This window comes from Microcebus murinus, chromosome 20 (genome assembly GCF_040939455.1).
Source record: "Microcebus murinus isolate Inina chromosome 20, M.murinus_Inina_mat1.0, whole genome shotgun sequence".
Classification (NCBI taxonomy): Eukaryota; Metazoa; Chordata; class Mammalia; order Primates; family Cheirogaleidae; genus Microcebus; species Microcebus murinus.
The window spans coordinates 23663548-23685809 of record NC_134123.1 but is presented as its reverse complement, the minus strand read 5'-3'; positions in this window follow the sequence as shown (position 1 = coordinate 23685809).

Sequence of the window (22262 nt, the reverse complement as noted above, 5' to 3'; positions counted from 1 at the left end):
TCTGTCTGATTCAGTGCCACACCACACAGTGTGGGTTTTGACCATTATAGAGTCTTAAATTGTTCCTGTTCTTTGTCACATAGTGTTCCACTTACCCTCCTCTTGCTGTATGGAATGGACTATTGTTTAAAGGCAGCAAAGACAGCATTCCTAAGGGATGTTGAAATTCCACAAGTTGATAAGGATTTAAACCTGATAATTATTCCAATTTCCCTCAAGCACTTCACTAGATCTTTAAATACCATTCTGATCAAAATTTTCACACAGCACCTTATAATGTCAAAACACAATGTTAAAAACAGAAAATATAGTAAAAAAAATATAAACCAGTTTGGCTACTATAGTACTGGGTAGAACATCCACATCATGGTCTTTATGGGAAGGTGCTTGCAAACAACAGCCTGAATCTCTTTTCTTATTGTTTAGAAGCAAAAATTATGAAAACAAATCAATTAATTTTTAAGCATAAATGCAAGAATTCTAAGCATCAGTTCATGAAAACGGTTTTTGTCTCCTTTAATGCTATAACACCTAAACTTCACTCTGCACTTTAATATATATTCAGGAGTAAAACTCAATATGAAATGTCTTTCTTAAAATTTATTTCTCAGTAACTAATGTTTTTTCTCACATAGTTAATTTAAAGTGAGTCACTTTAAACAATGTGAGTCACTAAGTGGGGAAAGGTCAAAGTGTGTTTTATATGTTATGAATATCATTAAAGGTTGTTTAAAATTAACCTTAAAATATTATTTATAATACAGTCATTAATAATATGCTGACCTAAAATATATTTTTACTTAAAATAACTTTGTTATGTACTAAACTGTGTCCCCTGCCCCCAAATTCATAGGTTGAAGTTCTAACTCCCAGTGTGGTTGGATTTGGAGACAGGGCCTTTAAGGAGGTTATCAAGGTCAAATGAAATCATAAAAGTGGAGCCCTAATCTGATAGGACTGGTATCCTTATAAAAAGAGAGAGAGACACCAGATCTCTCTCTCTCTCTCCCCCTTCCTGTCTCTGTCTCTGTCTCTGTCTCTCTCTGTCTCTCTCTCTCTCTCCCTGCCCATACACAGAGGAAACGCCACGTGAGGACACAGCATGAAGACAGCTGTCTGCAAGCCAGGAAGAGAAGCCTCATTAGAAACCAGCCCTGTTGGCACCTTGATCTTGGACTTCTAGCCTCCAGAAATGTGAGAAAATAAATTTCTGTTGTTTAAGTTGCCCAGTCTGTGGTATTTTGTTACAGCAGCCCAAGCAGACTCATACACACTTCTTTATTTTCTTCCATCTCAATGACCAAAATAACTTTTTTTTAAAAAAAAATCACCAGGTTCAATAGAGAATGTATATTACTATGAGATGGGCTCAGGAGTTTAAAAATGTTGGGAAACACTGACACATGGAAGAATACAGGATGTGGCCCACCTTTGAAGAGTTTATCATTTCATTTATAGATGCAAGACATTTAAAAATAAATACCATTATATAACAAAGGGCTATATTATGTGGTACAGATTACATGTTGTAGGAGTCTAAACAAGGTGAAATTAGTAGAAAATAGGAGGAAAGACTAGGGAAAGAGTCTAACTTTTGTCTTAAAAGGTAGCTGTTACTTGGGGAGGGGGCATATCAGAGTAGCTCAGGAAAATAACCTTGGTGAAAAAGAGAAAAGAGGAAAGCTGATGTAAATTGCAGAAAAGAATGGAAAGTTAATAAGATTAAAATGCCCTATAGACAGTGTCTTAGCTCGGGCTGCTATAGCAAAATTACTGGAGAGTATGGCTTAAACAACAGACATTTATTTTCTCTCTCAAGTCAGGAAGCTGAGACATCCGGGATCAGGGCTCTCTCCCTGGCTTACAGACGGCCGTCTTCTTGCTGTGTCCACACAAGGCAGAGAGAGAAAGCAAGCTTCCTGGTCTCTACTTATGAGGCCATCAATCCCACCGTGAAGACACTACCCTCTTAATTTCATCTTATGGGGGAGAAGGAAAATTTCCCCTTCACCCCTGGAAGGTTTGCTGAAAGATCAATTCACAATAAGGCAGATTAATAAGAGAAAGATATTACAAACTTATTTACTGTGTGCATGGGGACAATCACAGAGTCATGACCCACATCCCAATGGGATCTAGAAGTTTCTGTACCCTCATTGTAGAGGGGAGGGAGAGATGAGGATCATATGTAATTCTGTTTAGGAGCAATAACTGGTTACTAGGGAGGATGAATAGATACTTGGGAGAATGAATGGATGGGGGGAGGGGAACAGATTGCCTTGTAAATGATTCTCTTTGAGAATTAAATTAACCCAAGATAAGGGTATTATCTTTAAAATGGGTTGGGCCAAGTCTGATTGGTTATATGCTTGATCTTCTTTATTTTTTTTTTAATAACAAGGAGGGCAAGGAAAGGCAATTGTTCTTTTTGATGGGTCCCTCTGGTTTTATGCAAATAGAAAGAAAGCCCCTTCCAAGACCTGTAGATCTCTAAGGGCCTTTAATTCAAAATACTCTTTATATTAAGAAGTCATATTTTGGGGTTAAATTCCCTGAGCTCCTTCAGTCTAAACCTAATGATCTCTCAAAGGCCCCACCTCTAAACACCATCACATTGGGCATTAGGGCTTTAACAGCTGAGTTGTGGGGGCAATTTAGTCCTTAGCAGGTAGGGGGAGAGTATAGAGGACCGAGATGGAGGCACCAGATCTGCTGCAGTAGGAAATGGTCAAGAGGGAAAAAAATAACTAAGTTTAGTTCTTACAGAGTCAGGATCAATACTGGAATAATAAAATGGAAATAACCAGGAGGTAGTTGGAAAGCAATGGGTGGCTGAAGTTCAGGTGAGAAAACTCAACAATCAGTCCTGTGAATTTTCAAGTACCTACTTTTTATTTATTTATTTTTTTTTTTTGAGACACAGTCTGGGTTTGTTGCCCAGGCTAGAGTGAGTGCCGTGGCGTCAGCCTAGCTCACAGCAACCTCCAACTCCTGGGCTCAAGCGATCCTCCTGCCTCAGCCTCCCGAGTAGCTGGGACTACAGGCATGCGCCACCATGCCCAGCTAAATTTTTCTATATATGTTAGTTGGCCAATTAATTTCTTTCTATTTATAGTAGAGATGGGGTCTCGCTCTTGCTCAGGCTGGTTTCGAACTCGAGCTATCCGCCCACCTCAGCCTCCCAGAGAGCTAGGATTACAGGCGTGAGCCACCTTGCCAGCCTTCCAGTACCTACTTTATTATAGTTGTAACCGGCTTTCTGAACAAATTTCAGTGACCCCCATATGTTTTTTTTTTATAATCTCTTCCCATTCCTGATGCCAAGGACCAAGACACCCAGTGACCTCTCCCAGTACATGTGGCTCCTCCTTAAAAAGCCCAGGATCTCTGCTTGTCAGGGAGATGGATTTGAGACTGCTTCTCCCATTCTCTGGCTGCTTTTACGTTAAAATTCCTTTCTTCTTTGGCAATCCTCATTGTCTCAATAACTGGATCTTTGTGTGGTGAGTAACTGGATCGACGCTGAAACTCCCTGGTGGTTTCTATCGCATTATTATTTATTATTAGCAGTCATTATGATACTTAATTTAGAAGTGAAATCAATACCCAAAGTTGTTCAAGCACTACCTTGGGGACAGCTGTCAATAGTTCACCTGACACTGGGGAAGATTGGCTTCCATACGCGGCTGCTGTTTTTGAAGGATGAAGCATAGGAGCTCAGGCATCCAAAGGCCTGGGGTATCTGATAAATGTTAGCTGCTCCTGAAAAATGTTCTTTTTTGGAAGATTGGGTGCTGAATTCAGACCCTCCATGCAGAGTTTTCTCTTCTGCTGTTTCTTTTTATATTCAAAATCTTTAATAGAGCAGGAGAGGAAAAGAGGTAGGAAGAGTACCAAGAAGAAAAAGGAAAAAGACAATTGAGGCCAAATGATTTCGTATCTGCCACTGAGAGGCTGTCAGATGTATCTGCTTCCCGTCTGCAAAAATTTGGGCAGGTTTCAAAGAGTAGAAAGGAGACAGGCTGTAAAATGAATGAACACATGAATCAACACGGATGCATTTCAAAAGCAGTGTGTGGAATGATAAAGGCAGGTTGCAGAACAGTTTTACATTGCCTTGCCCTTTATAAAATGTTTAAAAACACATGAAACAATTCTGCTTAGTATTCATCGATACCAACACGGTAAAAACATAAAAACACGGATGAGGAAGATACACACCAACCTCTGCAGTCTAGTAACCTCTGAGAAGGTGGAGGGAGTTAGGGAAGAGAAGAAGGCATGAAAAGAACATCAACTGTATCTGTAATGATTTTATTCTTTCTCTTAAGCTCTGAAGCAATGGGAAAATGTTAGAGGAGTCAGCCCTCTGTGTCTGTGGGTTCTGCACCTGTGGATTCAACTAACCATGGATAAAAATATTCAGGGGAAAAAAATGGATCGTTGCATCTGTACTAAACAGGCACAGACTTTTATTTCCTGCTATTATTCCCTAAACAATACAGGATAGCAACAATTTATATAGCATTTACATCGTATTAGGCGTTACAAGTAATCTAGATACCATTTAAAGTGTAGGGGGAGGAGATGCATCAGTTATATGCAAATGCTACTCCATTTTATATAAGGGACTTGAGCATCCATGGATTTGGGGTATCCCTGGGGGTTCTGAAGCCAATCCCCCAGGGACACCGAGAGATGACTGTTCTTTTAAAATCTAGGCAGTGAATACATGGGTGTTATATTTTTCTCTTTACTGAATGTTTCAAATATTTCCTAAAAAATCTTAAAAAGAGGACTATCTGCCCCATTCCAAAGTCCATTCAAACTTTCATACATTTTAGAAATTCCTTATTTCCCAGTTAAGTCACACGTATGGATCACTTTTCAGGAATGAGTATGTGTCTCAGATTCAATTTGAAAAGAGTATAATGAATCTATTAAAATATGTTCTGTGCTCATGTTATGTTTATAGTACCAAAACATATCACATTCTGAAACATCTGGGTTGAATGACACATATTATCATGTCATTACTAGGTTTTTATTTTATCTTATTAATGATACCATATTACACATGGTAGTGCTTTGTGGTACATTTGGAGTGCTTTGTGGTTCACAAATTGCTTGTGTACACGTGAAGGTAGAGGATAACCGTATCTCAGGGGTGAACTCCAACTGATGGATGGTAGCTGCCCAGAAAAGCTCTGTTGAGACAGCTTGTGAAGCAACACCTGGCCTCAGCAGGGAGGGCAATGATCAGCTAGAGAGGTGTGTCAAGGGCAGGGTGATGGAGTGGTACCCTAAGTGTCCCATTGATATTCCTGACACTTTCCTGATGCTCCTTCTACCTCTCTCACAGTCCCTTCGCTATCTCCCCTCACCTATCCCTTCCATCTCAATGCTTTCCAGAATTCTCCCTCCCTGCTGCTCTCTGATCTTTACTCATGCCACGGCAATCACTGGCCAATTTCATTCTCAACCACAGCGACCTCACATGCTGATGATTCCTCCCCAGCCCCATCCAGGCCAGGTGTGACACCTCCCCTTCACCCACGTGGCATGTGCAGAGCGTTTTCCTCTAAGTAGTCCAATTATTTGTTTACCCATCTATCTCTGCTACTAGACGATGTGCTTTGAAAGGACAAAGCTAGATCTTATTGATCTCTGCACTCCCAGCTTCTGGCACACGGTAAGCAATCGATAAATGTTTGTTAAATGAAAGACTGGTTTAATGAATGGTGTCCTTATTTTGCAGAAAAGGAAACAGACTCAGAAGTTGGAATTTTCTCAAGGTTACCCTTCCTCTGAAACTTTCCCATCTTTCCTGTAAAACGGGGATTGTCAAACATTTTCTGCAAAAAGCCAGTAGTATTAATAAATATATTCAGCTTTACAGGCTATAGATTTCTGTCGCAACTTCTCAACTATGATGTAGCTGGAAAGCAGCCACAGACAATATGTGAACAAGGGGGTGTGGCTGTATTACAATAAAAAACTTTATTACAAAAACAGGTAGTGGGCTGGATTTGGCCACTCTCTTTGGCCACTACTCCACTCTCTTTCCTCTCCCCTGGAATCTTTATATCAACATTTAGACATGCGCATCTCTACCATCTTGAAAGTGAGTCTCTCAGACCCACATTGTCCTCCAATTGTTGCCCTCTCTCTCCCCCTCTTTCACAGCCAAAGTTCTTGAATGAGTTCTGTCCTTGGTCTCTACTTCATCATCTTCCAATAATTTCTCAACCAATGACAAATCTGTTTCTTCTACACTATATCCCTGAATCTCTCTCATTGAAGACCCCAAATAACCTCCTTTGATGCTACATCCAACCTAGAATTCTTTACTCTTTTCTTCTCTGAATCCCTGGCACCATTCACCCCTGCGATCTTCCTCCTGGAAGCATTCTTTTTCCAAGACTTTGGTGACAACAGATCTCCTGGTTTTCCTCCCATGGCCATTCTCCCTTAGGCTTCTTTGTAGGCTTTAATACATCTATTTATTAAATATTTGCATCCCCAGAGCTCTCTACTAGACCCTCTACTCTGAGTCTACATGCTCCCTAGGGTATCTCATCTAATCTCTAAGCAATCTTCAAGACACTGATGATCTTCAGATTTATTTCTTCCACCCAGATCTCACTTCTGAGGCTGGAGCCAGCTGGCCAGTTGCCTAATAGAATTAGAAATCACCCCTCTTATCCTTTATTTACCACATCCAGTCCCTTCCCTTAAAAAAGTATCTGGGCCCCACCAACTCAGCCAACTACCACCCTGTTTCTTTGCCCCATGTGCCAAAAAAACCTCTTGGAAAAAAATTGCCCACATTTGCCATTCCAATTCCTCTCCAACTGTCTCTCTCAAACCCCCTCCAATCAGGCTTTCAACTGTACAGCTCCACTGAGACAGCCCTTGTCAATCAAGGTCACCCATGACTTCTGCATCATTAAAGGCAATGGACAATTCTCTGGTCTCATCTTACTTGGATCTTTCAGCCACTTTTGACACAGCTGATCACCCACTCCCTCTTGATGCCTGCCCCCCACTTGGCTTTCCAGATACCACCCTCTTCTGGTTTTCCTCCTTCCCCGCGGACTTTCCATGACAGTCCTCCTTGCTCCTTCCTCCTTTGCTCTCTGGTTTCTTAACCTTGGAGCGAACCAAGGCTCATTCCTTGGGCATCTTCTCTACACTCACTCCCTGGGTGACCTTGTCCAATCTTAAGCCTTAAATATCGTCTTTTATCTATACACCTGTGATCCCCAAATGTATGTCTTCATCCTAGAGCTGTCTTCCAACCTCTACTCTTTTATACATAACTACCTACTCAACATCGACACTAGGACACTGTACAGGCATCTCAAATCAAACTGGTAATTCAATTCCAGTTGTAAACACCTCTTCCACCCGCAGTCTCCCACATGTCCAAGGAGATGGTAATTCATTTTCCCAATGGTACAGGCCCAAACCTTGTCATACCATATATAAGTTGATTCATTATGAGTCCTTTTTACTCTAGCTTCTCTATTTCTGCCTTTTTAACCATAGTGTGAAGACTCTTTTTTTTTTTCCAAAAAGGCTCATGGGTATCAAGTTTGTGCAAGCTTAAAAATGTCTCCTGTTGCCTTTATCCTCAGAGCACATTTATACTTTCCTTCCCTCATAAACTGGTAGTTGTTCCACGATCACATGGGAATGAGTGTTGCATTAGTTCTTCTTTCCTTGACCTCTTCATCTTTTGGTTTGTCGAATTTTAATCTCTAAAGTATCTGGGGTTTGTTTTGGGTCTTTTCTTATTGAATTCATGTTCTTAGTAATTTCCTCTGTAGCTTGAAGCAATTGCAGGGAAGCTTTCCTAGGTTCCTTGGATTGTTTTTCCTTCCACTTTCCTCTGTTTCATGCCTGCCACGCTCATTTAAGTCTCCCCTTCCATTTTATCCTCCTGCAGAATCCTCGCTTTGTTACCGCGTTGCTCCTTTTCATCTTGCTCATGTTTCACGTGGACAGCTCTGCCCAGTTCTTTTTGCTCTGACAGAAAGAAGATGAATTCTCATTGACACCTTCCCAACTTTACCTGGGACATTTTTTTTTCTCCTTTCAGATACTATGTAAGACCTGGGGATTATATTCCACCCACTTCCCTTAAGCTTGAGGACAGGAACTTGGGATGAACTCAGCCAACTTCCTGCAGCCTTTGGTATAGAGCTGGGCTGACCTTCTCTTCTAAGACCTTGGAACACCCTCTCTTGTCTTGGAGGGAGTAGCATTCTAGGCTTCAGATCAGTCCCTAGATGCAGCATGAAATCCTGGCAAATGATAACACCTCTGGGCTTTTTCTGCCTCCATTATGATATTGAAATCATAAGTAGGAACCTCTCTGTTCCTGGAAAGATTTCCTTGACTTTTTTCTAAGTTCCCTATTCCCAACTTGGTTTGCTCCTATCCAGATCAGGAGCTACTGGTAAGAATTCTCAAGGTTTTGTGATTCACTTCCTTCCCTTGTATCACTTCTGGAGGAAGAGGTGATGTAGGAGTTGCATGAAGGCATACTAAAAATTTTCTGGTTTTCTTCTTCTTGGATACTTTTCAGTTTACAGCATGAGGACAGCCTCTTTCCTTGTTTGGTTGTTACTGGTAATTTTTTAAAATTTGGTTTATTTCCTTGGGGATTGGAGGAGGGTAATTCTGGGAACAAAAACAAATATATACATACATATACATATATATATATATTTTTTTTTTAAATTATGAGGACACTGGCCATTTCCTCCTGGCATTCTTAAGGACAGAAATGGGGTGAGGAACATGAAATTTGGTGACCCCAGAAGACCCTAGTTTCATGGTGGTGGCAGCCTTACTCAGGGAGCCTGGTATTTTCTGTGAAGCGTATCTGAGCCACAACACTTCTCGTTACTCTTTCTGCTGCCCCTTGTTTTCCCAGCAGGAAGGAGTGGCACTTTTCACACAGAAGGGCTTCTGTTTTGCTTGACTTCAGGACGGCAATAGTAGGGGAGCTCAGGAAGGTCGCCCCCAACATCCACCCCTTGTAGCAACAGGCTCAGGACGGAAGCAGCTCAGGAGTGTGAGTGGATGGAGGAGAGGGGCTGAGCCCCTGGTGTCTGGAACAAAGCCACAGCAAGGGCAGGCAGGAAATCCAGGTTCCAGCAGCAGCCTTGGGATGGGATGGAGAGGTGGAAAGATCTAACATATCCTACCACTACCACGCAAGGTCCACAGCTCCCAGTGGGAGCAAAACAACATCCCGAGGAGAAACGAAAGCACAGTGACTGAGCGTTTGTGCTTGGAATGAATAAGCGAATGCCATCAACCCCCTTGACATCGTGGGCTTGGGCCTCAGAAGGTAGAAACCTTTTAAGCGCCAATGATTATCCTCGTGAGCTTCCTCCTCAGGCTCCATCTCTGTGATGGATTGTCACCTGCAGAGTGCCCTGGCATTTCCACGCACAAAATAATTGGCCGCCGAAGGTTGTTGGATGCTTTTCCGTGGAAGGAAGCTGCAAGAACAAATTCTGTTCTATCAACTCAAAACTTCTAATATTTTGAATCCAAGAGCACTAGTCTTGTTTGCAACTTCTCCATGATAGGAGACTGCTCTTCACTGTAGGATCGAAATGAGCAAAATGAAAATAGTTTTCTATATTTAGTAGTTCAGTAGCCATTTGCTTCAAGATTTGGGGATATTTTATGTTGCTTTCTATATCATTTCTGTAAGGAGCATAAAATCCCCCAGACTTCTTTGAAGATGGAACTGAGGCACCAGTGACCCAAGCATATAGGGCTAGCGGAGCTGTGAAAGCTCAGTAACAATAGCTATGCTTTATTGATATTATTAATATTAATATTTGTTAATGAGTTAATATTAATATAACTAAACTAAGTGAAGGCACTGGGCTTATGTTATCTCATTTAGTCCTTACAACAACTATATTATTATTATTATCCCTATTTCACAAAAGAGAAACTGGCTTGAGAAGGTTCCATAACTTGCACAAAACTTGCACACAGCCTGCACATGGGAAGGCAAGGACAAGACACAGGCCTGTGACCTCAGAGCCCCTGTATCATGAAATGCCTGCATTAGTTGTCTATTGCCACACAACAAATAACCCCCAGGACTTCTGGAATGGCAGAGTAAACCTTAGTGGCTTAACACAACATCTGTTATCTCCTAGTTTCTGTGGGTTAGGAATCTGTGACTCAAGACCCCTCAAAAGGCTACTATCAAGGTGACAGTGTTGGGTTCCAGTCACTTCAAGGTTCAAGTGGTCCACTTGAAGGGTCCACTTCCAAACTCTCTCCTGTGGTTGATGGCAGGTTTTAGGCCCCTTGGTGGCACTTGGCTAGAGGCCACCCTCTGTCCCTTGCCACATGGATGTCTCCACAGGACACACACGGCAGCTTGCTTTCTCAGAGGAAGTAAACAAGGAGAACCAGACAGACAGAGTTTGAGTAAGATCGAAGTCAAAGCTTTTGTGACCTAATTTTGGAAGTGGCATCTCATCGTCTATTCATTAGAAGTGAGGCACTAGGTCCAGCCCTTACTCAAGGGGAGGGGACCGCAGAAAGGTGTGTCTGCCAGGAGGTAGGATCGCTGGGAGCCATTGCAGAAGCACCTGCCACAGCGCCTTTCTCAGATAACTCACACCACTCACACACAGGGGCAGGCTTGTGCTATGTCACTGTGACACCCGCCCCCCCCCCTGCAGCCATAGCTGACTGGACCAGGGAGGGACACCTGATCCGAGTAGGCCAACTGGATTCTCTCCCCCAGGAATTCTGAATTGCATTTCAGAGACCCTGGTTGGTTTCTGCTAGAGGCTTGAAATGAAATAATATTAATCGGGAGCTTTGGGGCAGCCATATTCCGCTGGCTCAGAAATAGAGACGGGTAGATATGAGAGAGAGACAGAGACAGAAAGAGAAAGAGAGGGAGAGAAAGACAGAGACAGAGAGAAAAAGAGATAACGAGAGAGACAGGGAGAAAGAGATTTGCTATAGTTCCTCCCCTGGGTTTAGAGAGGTACAATAAAAATGAGATTTCTGTCACTTGCAACCAGGCGTGACATTCTTAATATTTTACAACCAGTAAGGCCCAAATGCCGCCCAATTCAGAGGGAATGCATCATAAACAACTGGTGCAGGTCCACTGTGGGACGCTGGGTCCCCACCCGCTGTTTGCCCCCCCCCCAAAGTGCCCCACAATCTGGCCTGGAGCACCTGCTACCCGAGGGAGGTAAGCTGGGGGAAGGCCAGGCCTGAGAACCTCAGATCAGCAGCGTGGCTGTCTCAGTGGCACCTCACAAGGAAACCTCAGTGTGATCGCAGATTTCCTCCGGAACCCACTGGAGTGTCAGCATCTCTTGCAGACAACTCACAGAGGTTTTTGTGACAACGTCCAGTGCTTTTCCGGCTCATTCACTGCGATGCCTGGAAGAAAACACATACTGCCCTAGACAGGGATGAACAGCCTCCCCTCTGACCTGTGTCAGAAGGAGCTGGAAAGAGCCACATCCAGGTAACGGGATTTGGGAAACTTGTCACTTCCTCTAATACAGAGCCTGTGACTGGGTCCGTGGAGCTCCCTGGTGGGTTTCAGGGACTGCAGATCTCATGACAATATATGCAGACTTTTATGCACATTTCATGAGTAGGTGGCTCACACCAGATACTCTAATGCTATGACCAAGATAAAACAAAAAGTCCCAAGAGCCAGTGTTTGGGGAAAGGGTCAAGTTTACTTTTATTACTTTTTAAAATTAAATCAACAGGGAATCAACACAATCAACAAATGCTCCCATGGCGTAATTCTTCTCAGGGACAAGGAGTTGACACAACTTTCCTCTCCAAACTGGGAGGGATTTTCCACTGACTCCTCATTTCCTCCCCAGGAATAAACACCAACAGGTGCGATCTGAAAGCTGCCAAGGAACTGGCCCCTGAAGTGTCACCCTGAACTTGAATTAAACCCAAATCTAGTTTCCCTGTGCGATCACCTGATGAGTTACACTTTTGCATGAAATCTATGTAGTCAGATGATTTTTTTTTCTCGCCTTAGATATTGTGGATCATTGCTCCGTTTCCTTGTTCAAAAAAATATGAAGTAAATTATTATAACTCACAAGAGATTTATGCCCCGTCTAACAGTAGAGCATAGTGTGCACATTCCTTCTCTAAGAAAATAAGGTTGATCTCAAGACACTGAAGTAGAGAGTTCGATATTCATAATTATAAGTCATAACTCACAATTCAAAATTTTTTTAATCAGCAATTTTGCTCTAGGAAAGATTTTAAATTAAGGTATATAGTATAGGCTCCTTTTTTTAATTAAAGAAGGGAACATATGCATGTAATTGTAATTCTTCTTTTTTCAAAGCTTTAGATGAATTAATTGCAAAATCTTGTCCTGGATTACCAACTGGACCTGCAATAGCCACATGCTGGTGTATAGAGATGTCCTTTGGTGATTTAATTCACCACTATTAACAGAAATGCTTAGTATTTATTGAGTGCTCATTCTGTGCCAGGTGCCATACTAAACACTCTCCATGTATTATCCATTATTCATTTTATTCTCACAACAATCCTCGCATCAACTATTATTATACCCATTTTGCAGAAGAGGAAATTGAGGTATAGAGAGGTTCAGAAATTTAGCCAAAGGTGGAGCAGGGATTTGGAACAAGGTCTGTTTTATTCCAGTGTTTACTCTGAACCATCATGTACTTATCATTAAACTTGATATCACTACTGCCATGGCCAGGCACAGTGGCTCATGCCTGTAATCCCAGCACTTTGGGAGGCCGAGGCAGGAGGATCCCTTGAGTCCAGAAGTTCAAAACCAACCTGGGCAACATAACGAGACCCTGTCTCTTCTAAAAATAGAAAAAATTAGCTGGGCGTGGTGGCGTATACCTGTGGTCCCAGCTACTTGGGAGGTTGAAGCAGGAGGATTTCTTGAGCCCAGGAGTTTGAGGCTGCAGTGAGCTATGGTAATACCATTGCACTCTAGTCTGGGTGACAGAGTGAGACCCTCATCTCTAAAAAAAATAATAAAAAGTATATATCACTACTGTCGTAAGTATTTAGTGATATAGTTAGTAAACTTCCAAATAATCCTGCCTAACATTTCCCTCTCCCTCCTGCAATTAGCCTTTGTAAAACTTTAAATAGTGTAGCAGTTAGCCATTGCTGCATAACAGACTCTCCCAAAACAAATACACACTGAGCCATAAGCATTATGATTGTTCCCAAGTCTGTGGGTCAGCGGCAGGTCAGGTAGGCAGCTCTGCTGATGTCATCCCAGCTGGGCTCCCCAACACATGACTGGGGGTCGCTGGCTCAGCCTAGCCTGATGGCCTCATTCAGGAATCTGGTCTCTGCACCATGTAATTCTCATTCCCCATTAGGCTAGCCCGGGCTCTTGCACGTGGTGGTGGCAGCGTTTCAAGAACAAGCAAGAAAGAATTCAAAGCCCTCGAAGGCCCAGCTTAAAACTAACACCGCATCACTTTGGCCAAAGCCACTTTGGCATTCTATCAGCCAAAGCAAGACCCAAGGCCAGCCCAGAGTCAGAGCAGGCAGGGACCAGGACTTCTCAAAGCAAAGGGCGTGGCTATAAGGAGGAGCCATCAGCCGGGGCCACCAGTGGGCTCACTCTCTCATGACGAGTAGCTATGAAAATGGTACGTCTCCTATTTCAATTCCGGTAGCAATAGTGCTTGAAGGCAGAGTGTTGTGGGGGACTCCACGACTGCTCTGTGAGAGAGACACTGTCACAGTCACACCTGAGATGAGATGACACAGGGTTAAAGAGATGAAGAAACTTGCTCCAGTCCCAAGTTCTGAGAGTCCAGAAAGGATGCTAGAAGGCATGTGGTCTTAGCGGCCAATGTCTTAGTCCAGCCAACTGGGCCCAGAGCCAGAAGCACTGGGGGCTTCTTTACTTAAAAAGCACAAAGGAAGATCTATTCCCACCCGGTCCTAAGCATGAATTCAAAGGGCTTAGTTCTTTGACGTCTCGTCCTTTCAGCAGAGAGCCTGATGAACTTGATAGTGCCCCAGAGACGGCGCCTCTGAACAAGCCCCTTCCCAATTCGTCTCTTGGGCAGCTTTGGCTCTAATTCCAATGGCATGTGGTGCCCTGGAGGTAGAACAGCCATCTCTGCAATAGCAACACAAACCTCGGCTGTCGCCTTCCGTGTCCCGTAAGTGTATTGGAGGAAAGAACAGGTGCTAGGGACCAGGTGCCTCTCTGGGCCTCTGTTTCCTCTTCTGCAAAATAACAGATGCTTAACCTGACCCGACTCTCTCACAGAAGAGGACCCTGGGCGGCGGGGGGTGAGCATGTTCTGCAAAGATAAAAGGTGACACCAGGTTCGAGGCGGAGTGGAGGGAGCAAGGGGGCAAAATAGAACAAGGGACACGAGGAAAGAGGGAAAGAACAGGGACCTGGAGGAGAGGAAGGAGAAAGGTGGAGGATGCTACCCGGTGAGGATGCATAAACTCTTCCCCAGACCCTAGAGTGATAAGCAGGCAGCCCCTCACTCCCAAGGAACTCAGTGGCTGCACTGCCCCCTGCTGACCATCATGTGCAAGGACACAGCCGTCCACAGCCCGGGAAGGGAAGAACTTGGGTTTCAGGCACCAGCATGGGCAGCGAGGGGGTTAGGAGGCTGGCGCTGTCTGAAATCACACCTGTACCAGGAAACCTATGCAGACTTTCCACCTAACCGGTTCCAAGGCCGATTTATTAGCCCTAGATCGGCGAACCCTACCCCCTCCCTTTTTCTTTTTTCCCAGGGATGCAGAGAACAGGCATCTTTTCCTTCCCGACAGGCACTGCTGCCATGTGCATTCTACAAACTGGCTGTCCCATGGGACCCAGGTTCCCAGCCTTTCCATTCTTTGCAAAGATAAAGCCCAAAGATTCTGTCCAGAGTTTTGTTACTAATCACACAGGGAAATGGGGAGTGGGGAGGAAGAGGTAACATAGCAAAAACTGCAGCCACGTTACAAAAGTTCTGGAATCTCATGAAGTCATTGGATCTTAGTCTTAGATCTTAGCCTATTGTGTCTGGCTTTCCCTGAAATGTTACCTAAAAGTGAAAGCCCCTTAATATTTTTCTCTCTGCTTTTTTATTCCTGGGGAAGGACCTTTCCAAACTGTTTCCCTGACCACCACTTGACGTTTGGTCCATTTTACAGGACTCGCTTTCTCCCAAATGGCTCCTTTCCCCAGCACGTGCTCTGAGAACGAAACTGTGGCAGGTGCTCAGCTGCCCTCTGGCTAAAGCAGAGCTTCCAAAGAGAACAGACCCATGACTCGGGAACTGTGCAGAGACGGGTCATTTGGGTACTTCCTCCCAGCTTGTTCAGAATCAGAATGACTAAGACGTTCGTCTGGCTTCAAGTAAACTGTAACTTCCAGCAAACCTCTCTTGAGCCCCTGCTCTGGGCTGAAGCTGCACAGACTAAGAGAGGAGCCTACCCTTTCTGCATTATAGTGTCACCTAGCATGGCTAAATAATTGTGACAATATTTGCACAATGTTTACTATGTGCCACGCACCATTCTAAACTCTGTACATTAGAGTAGTTCGAGTCCCCACGCTGCCACTCTGCCACTCGCTATCTGTGTGAAAGTGGACAACATACTTAAATTCTTGAAGCTTCAGTTTCCTCATCTGTAAACAGGAAGAAGAATAATAGAATCTACCTCAGACAATCATGAAAAATATTAAGTAAAATGATACCTACAAAGCAATCAATTAAATAAAATGATGCCTTATAAAGGGCCTGGCAAACACTAAGCACTTAATAAATGATAACAACTCTTTTATTTATATTTTTTCAACTGGCCTGAATCCACTTGTTGTTGGAAAAAATCTGAATTTTTGTCCCTGGATCTACCATTAACTCACCATATGATTGAGGATTTCTATTTGGATCATGCCACATCCTCTTATCTGTGCTCCCTGCTTCTCTCTTGCCACCCCCCTGATGGACTACTTTCCTTAAATAGCAAGAGAAGTCCTTTAAAAATAAATATATCACTTTGCTTCCCTGCTTCAAGCTGTCCAGTGGTTTCCCATTCCACAGAGAATGAAATCCAAAACCCTTGCTGTGACTTACAAAGCTGTACGTGACATGGCCACCGCCCATCTCTCCCACTGGGTGTTTCTCTCCTCCCTCACCATGATCCAGGCACACGGGCCTTCTTTCTGTTCTTGAATTTAAGAACGTATCCCCATCTTGTGGTATTTTCCAGAGAAGGAGCCAGAAAATTCTTCACCTTGAACTTTGCAAGGCTGGCTCCTCTTTCTTGCCATTCCAAGCTCAACTGGAACATCATTCCTGTAGAGCCATGTTTCCTTCTGCTCGTGTCTATCCTCTCCCCTAGTCACTGTCATGTCACCTTGTTTTATCTTCTTCACAGTATTCACCAACTGTCTGAAACTATCTTACTCATTTATTTATTGACTGGTTTCTCTTCTGTGTCCTTCCACCAGAATGCAAACTACATAAGACCAAAAGGTGTAGTTAGGAGGACTTTTAGTCATGGTACTGTGGCACCATGAGCTCAATGCCTGGCATTTAGTAGATGTTCAATATATACATGTTGAATTAGTGAGTAAATGAAGGAATTCAATTAGCCCAAGACTCATTTATGAAACAAGGTAATTTGGATTCAGTAATGTCAACATTTGTTTCTAGCTCTAAAATTCTAAGATTGAAGCATCTTGGGGTCCTGAGCCAATACAGAGATGACAAAAAGGTAGAATTCTAGGACATGCTATTGATAATTAGTATTTACCAGATCGTGAGAACAATGCTATGGTCATCTTCCATGTAATTAAAAAAGGATACATTTTGTCCAAATGTCTCCAAAACTTGTCTCACTGTAACATTTCACCACTCTCTCTTAGGTTTAGTTTCCTCACCTCTTCTATATCTTCGTTATAACGTCCCATGACAAGGAAGAAGGCACTATCAGAAAAGATGATGGAGGCCAACTGGTTGATGTGAACTTTGCCCCTAATCCAGAGATGTTTGTCAACTCTCAGAGTTCTCATAGTATTTTCTCTTGAGAATCTTCCATGGTACACCTCCCAGGAACAATGAAGTGTTTCTAGATGAACCTGGGTTTTATTTAACATCTTGACACTGAGACTACCACTAGAATACTTGCCCACATCATTTTTAATTGATTACATCAACAAACATATATTCAGCACCTACCATGGACACCCAAAGGGTAATCAAAAGAAATATCAATACCTACTCTTATGGAAGAGCAATTGATTAGACACCAAAATAATGTGTTTGTCAACTATGACAAAGAGGATGGCAAAATATTCTCAGGAAAAAAAAGTATACATTATTATCCTGTATAGTAGGTAAGAAAATGCAGGTTGAAAGAGCAGAACAGTACTTGCTGATGACAAAACAAAGGGTAAGAAAAATTAACCCACAACATAAGCAGAGTTCAGAATAGCTTTCTGCACTTACTCTGTTGGAAACCACCCTCTTCTGAGCTGTGGCTTGTTTATGGGGTTCTAATTAGCATGTTTGATTAGAAGTCAAGGAACCATGTGGAGCTGAGCCTATCGTTCCTACACAGGGAAAACTGGCTTTCTTAAAATCCTGATATCACCACGTGCTGGTCTCCAATACACACATTAATTTGTGTTTATTCCTGGGGAGAGCAAGGAGGAGTTTGCAGAAAGAGAAGAAAAGAGTGGAAAGAGAAAGGCAGAGCCTCAGGCAATTCTGGAAGGTAGGAGATTGCATTAGCTTCAATGGCAGATGAGCCTTGTTTTATTTTTCTTTGCTCATCTGACCAGGTACTCCATAAATGTCAGGTGGGGGCTGAGAAGAAGTAAACACATTATTATAGAAGAAGAAGGGGACCATTTGGCTCATGTCAGCTGTCTGGACTGTAAAATATTGCAATGCCCAAATGACCTTGGGAAAGCTTGCACTCATATAATATTGACCACTTGCATAAATATATTGAACTCTCTGGTTTGAGTTACAGTGTGTATTTATAGGGATTGAAAATATAGGTGTTCTTTGAACGTGTGTGCTCTCTTCCTGCCATCTTGAGTTGTCTGTGTTCTCTTTGGCTGGATTTGTTTTAAGCCAACTATAGGCATGTGGAATGTATGTTCGGTGCTATGGAGGACCCGCTGTGTTTAGCAATCTCTCAAAACACAAGAGAAGCTTTTCTCCAGATGGTAGGGTGCTTGGAGCTCAGAGGAATGTGTTTTTGGCCATGAGCAAGGCTTAGTAGTCAGTGTTGGCTGGTCACCCACACTGAGCATCACGTGTAGTTGTGCACAGTGACAGTCCACCAGCAGCTCTGGGCCCTGGGTGAGTACTGTTGTTTAGACAGAAAATTAAGACCTTCTGTGAAAAGTAAATACTGTGTTCTGGGAATTGATCTAATTTATTCATATCACATATCTACACATGGTTGAAGCCAGAAGAGGTCTGGATTTAAATCTCAGCTCCACTCTGTGTAACTGTGCAGTCTCGAGCAAATTAAAAGAGATAATTTATACAAAGTTCTCAGGACAGTGGCTGACTGCTAGCAAGGGTGGCTTTGGTTGCACACAATTCTGCATTGGTATATCTGGCACTATAAACAGAGGATATATTTGATGATGGGAAAGAGGAAAAACTGAGCATAAAAGTGCATCTTCTGGTGGCTAACTCAAGAGGCCTTAGGATTCTTTTTCTCATATATCAAGTCAATTTAGTGAGCTGAAATCAGCACTGTGGACAGCTCCACCAAACAGTGAAAAGGGCAGAAGGTGCTGGCTTTGAACTTGGACCACCTATATCCGTGTTTTTAAAACTGTGAGTCTATGCAAAATCAATACTAGAGGGCTGAGACCAGATTTTTAAAAATAAAATAAAATAAAGAAGAAAATAATTGGATAAAAACGCAGACTGTATTTGCACATAGTCAGGGTAAGTATTGTTTTATGAACCTTTTGTTTTGGTCTGGGTTTTTATTGTGTGTGTGTATGTGTGTGTGTGTGTCTAGTGAGGTCAAATGTTGGAAAACCACTGGTCCATTAGATCACTTTTCTCTAGAAAAATCCATTCTGAGATTATTTCTGGCTTGACTGATTATTGGCATCTCCCTCTGATTTCAGTTTCACATGCCATTTCTCCTGGTAAGCACCTCAAATATCAAAACACCTGAGTCAAAAACTCAGTCAGACAGCTGGAATTTGATCTCCTTGATGCTAAATAATCAACTGAAATATTTTCCTCCGTAAGACTTATAAATCAGGAAGGTCTATCTAAAAGTTGGCTCCCTCTGGGGCATCAAGAGGACTGATAATGAATTGAGGAGGCCTCTACAGGATCACCTTATGCCTTAGAATATCAGTCTAGGTAACCATCAACCCAAGAGGGACACTGGAAAGCTTGTCTTGGCCTCAGATCACAGAAGAGGGCTCTTAAGACTCATTTCACCAAAGATCCCCCAAGTCACTCAGTGAAAGAAGTGGAACTCAGAGACAAGGATCCTACTCATGAAATCTCACATCTGCATATGTGCGTGTGCATATTGCACCTATGCTAAGCTCAGAACTGAACACAGAAGCAAAATAAGAATCTTTCATTCCAGAGACAATGATCCTTCCCACTAAATACACAGGCTTACAATCATGGAACATGGAGATGTGCAGTCACTGAGAGAGAAAAAAGACACTTCTTTCTCATAAACGGTTAGAGCATAAATATTGCCGGTATTTTCCAATGACAATTCATGGTAGAACTCATCTTCCATCCCATGGTTATTCTACTCATTAGCAAGGAACCTAAGTTTTTCTCCCCCAAACCTGTAAAAGCAATGTGTTTGGATATGTGTTGCCTTTTGACCGCCTAGCACCCACTTCTCTCTTCTAAAATCATGTTTTCTTTTGCAAACTTACCTCTTCTATTTGGGATACAATAATTCAGGCCTTGCCCTTTGCCGCTCAAAGTGTGCCCATGTGATCAAAGCCTTCAGCAATCAGACAGTCCCTCCCTAGAATTCTACTCATGAGCACAGGGCCAAAGAGACTGAACCTGGCGGGGTTTGCTCCTGACCAGCATCTGGGTCCTCACCACACTGGTATCCCCTGCACTGCCATGCTCTAGATCGGCCTTGGTTCTATCCCATCCCCAGTCTGGTTCTTCAGCCTCCAAAAAACAAAAACAAAAAAAATCTGTGGGCTTTCAGTTCCTTCCACTGAATTCCCTTTTGCTTACATTAACTGGAATTGGTTTCTGCTGCCTGCCACTGAGGGTGTCATTCAAAATGTTTAAAGACCATTCCAGCTAAACCAGATGCACTGAGCAATCAGAACAGGTGTCAACTGTAGAGCTGGTGTTTCTGTCCTGGGGTGTCCTGGCTAAAGATCAGCCCAGCTTGCAGCCAAAGAAGCATGACGAAAGCCCAGGCTAAAACACCCCAGTATTCATGAGCAACAGAAATAACCTCACTCATGACGATTCACGGGGATAGGGGACCTTCACCAGGCTCAGAACAGAGATTTAATCTATGTCAAGCCAGTAAATGAATGAACAGCTTCCCAGCAAAAGATATAGGAGAATGGTGAATCTGACCTGACATCTATAGATAATCCAGAGCGAGCCACACTCTTCTTTCCTTGCAGAAGGATTTAGGTCTACTATATTCCATGAATGGCAGGCAAGAGAGCATAATTGATACATGGATAAACATCGATAAAACTGTAATAGTTACATAACATTATCACATCTTTTTGTTACCTTCTGTTTATGGCAAGTAATACTGGTTTTTTGTTTTTTATTTTTGAGACAGAGTCTTGCTTTGTTGCCTAGGCTAGAGTGAGTGCCGTGGCATCAGCCTAGCTCACAGCAAGCTCAAACTCCTGGGCTCAAGCAATCCTCCTGCCTCAGCCTCCCAAGTAGCTGGGACTACAGGCATGCGCCACCATGCCCGGCTAATTTTTTCTATATATATTAGTTGGCCAATTAATTTCTTTCTATTTATAGTAGAGACGGGGTCTCGCTCTTGCTCAGGCTGGTTTCGAACTCCTGACCTCAAGCAATCCGCCCGGCTCAGCCTCCCAGAGAGCTAGGATTACAGGCGTGAACCACCGTGCCCGGCCAAATACTGGTTTTTAATTAATGGTGGTGAGATACATTTTCCTTAGGAAAGAAAAGATTTAAGTGAAAATGTGGATCCATTCTTTTAAATTATGGAAACGAGAGTATAGAGGGTACAAAGATGTGGCATGAGTCATTAAGGCAATATAGGAACAGCTGACATTTAGGAACCACTGTATTACACATGGTAGACAAAGAATCTAAACTCAAAGAATCTAAATCTAAGACAAAGATTTGAATCTTGGCTTCCTTTTGGACTCTCTAAATATAGTATCCTTTCGGCCCTCCACCTCCGTGTCTACATCCAGTAAACGGGGAATGACAGTGCTGGCAGCATTCACATAATTGTTATGAAGGGTGGCACCTAAGCACAGCCACACAGTAGCATAGAAAACCCAACTATGATGGCAAACTGAGATCCCGAGTCACTCGCACATGGTCCACCGAGCAGCTGTTGATGATTACACGTTTCAGACAGTTTTGCCTTGGGCTGGATTCAATTCAGTGACCTAGACAGGAAAGAATGCCTGTGTCCCAGTTCCAGGTTTCTGAGTTGTGTCTTTTGTCCCTCCACTCTTAATATTCACAGAAACTCCAAAAGACTGAAGAGTTCCCTGTAATACGTTTCTCTCTGGCTTTTTTCTTATATAAGGTGGCTTAAAAAAAATTAAAGTAACATCCACATAGCTCAACGCATGTTTGTGCATACATGCTTGAGGCATACTTCGGGGTAATCTTACTAACCAAAAGGCATGCTTTACAGAAATTAATTTTAAGGGATGATATTTGCAGGATTAAAGTGTTAATCTTGAAATTTTTAAAAGACCAAAAAGCACAAAGATATTAAATGGAAACTGCCACACTCACCTAATCAAATGCATTGCTATAAAGCAAAAATGGCAAGTCAACATCCCATAGAACAGAGTCATAGATGGGGGATGAGGGAATGTAGGAAGGCAGACAGGGGAGGATTTATTAGAATAAATTGCCCAGATCTTAACATTGGGAGCTCTCATGTAGAAATGTTAATTTCCATCTTATTTTAACAAAGTGCAAATATCTAACGACACTGGGGCTCAGACCACATTC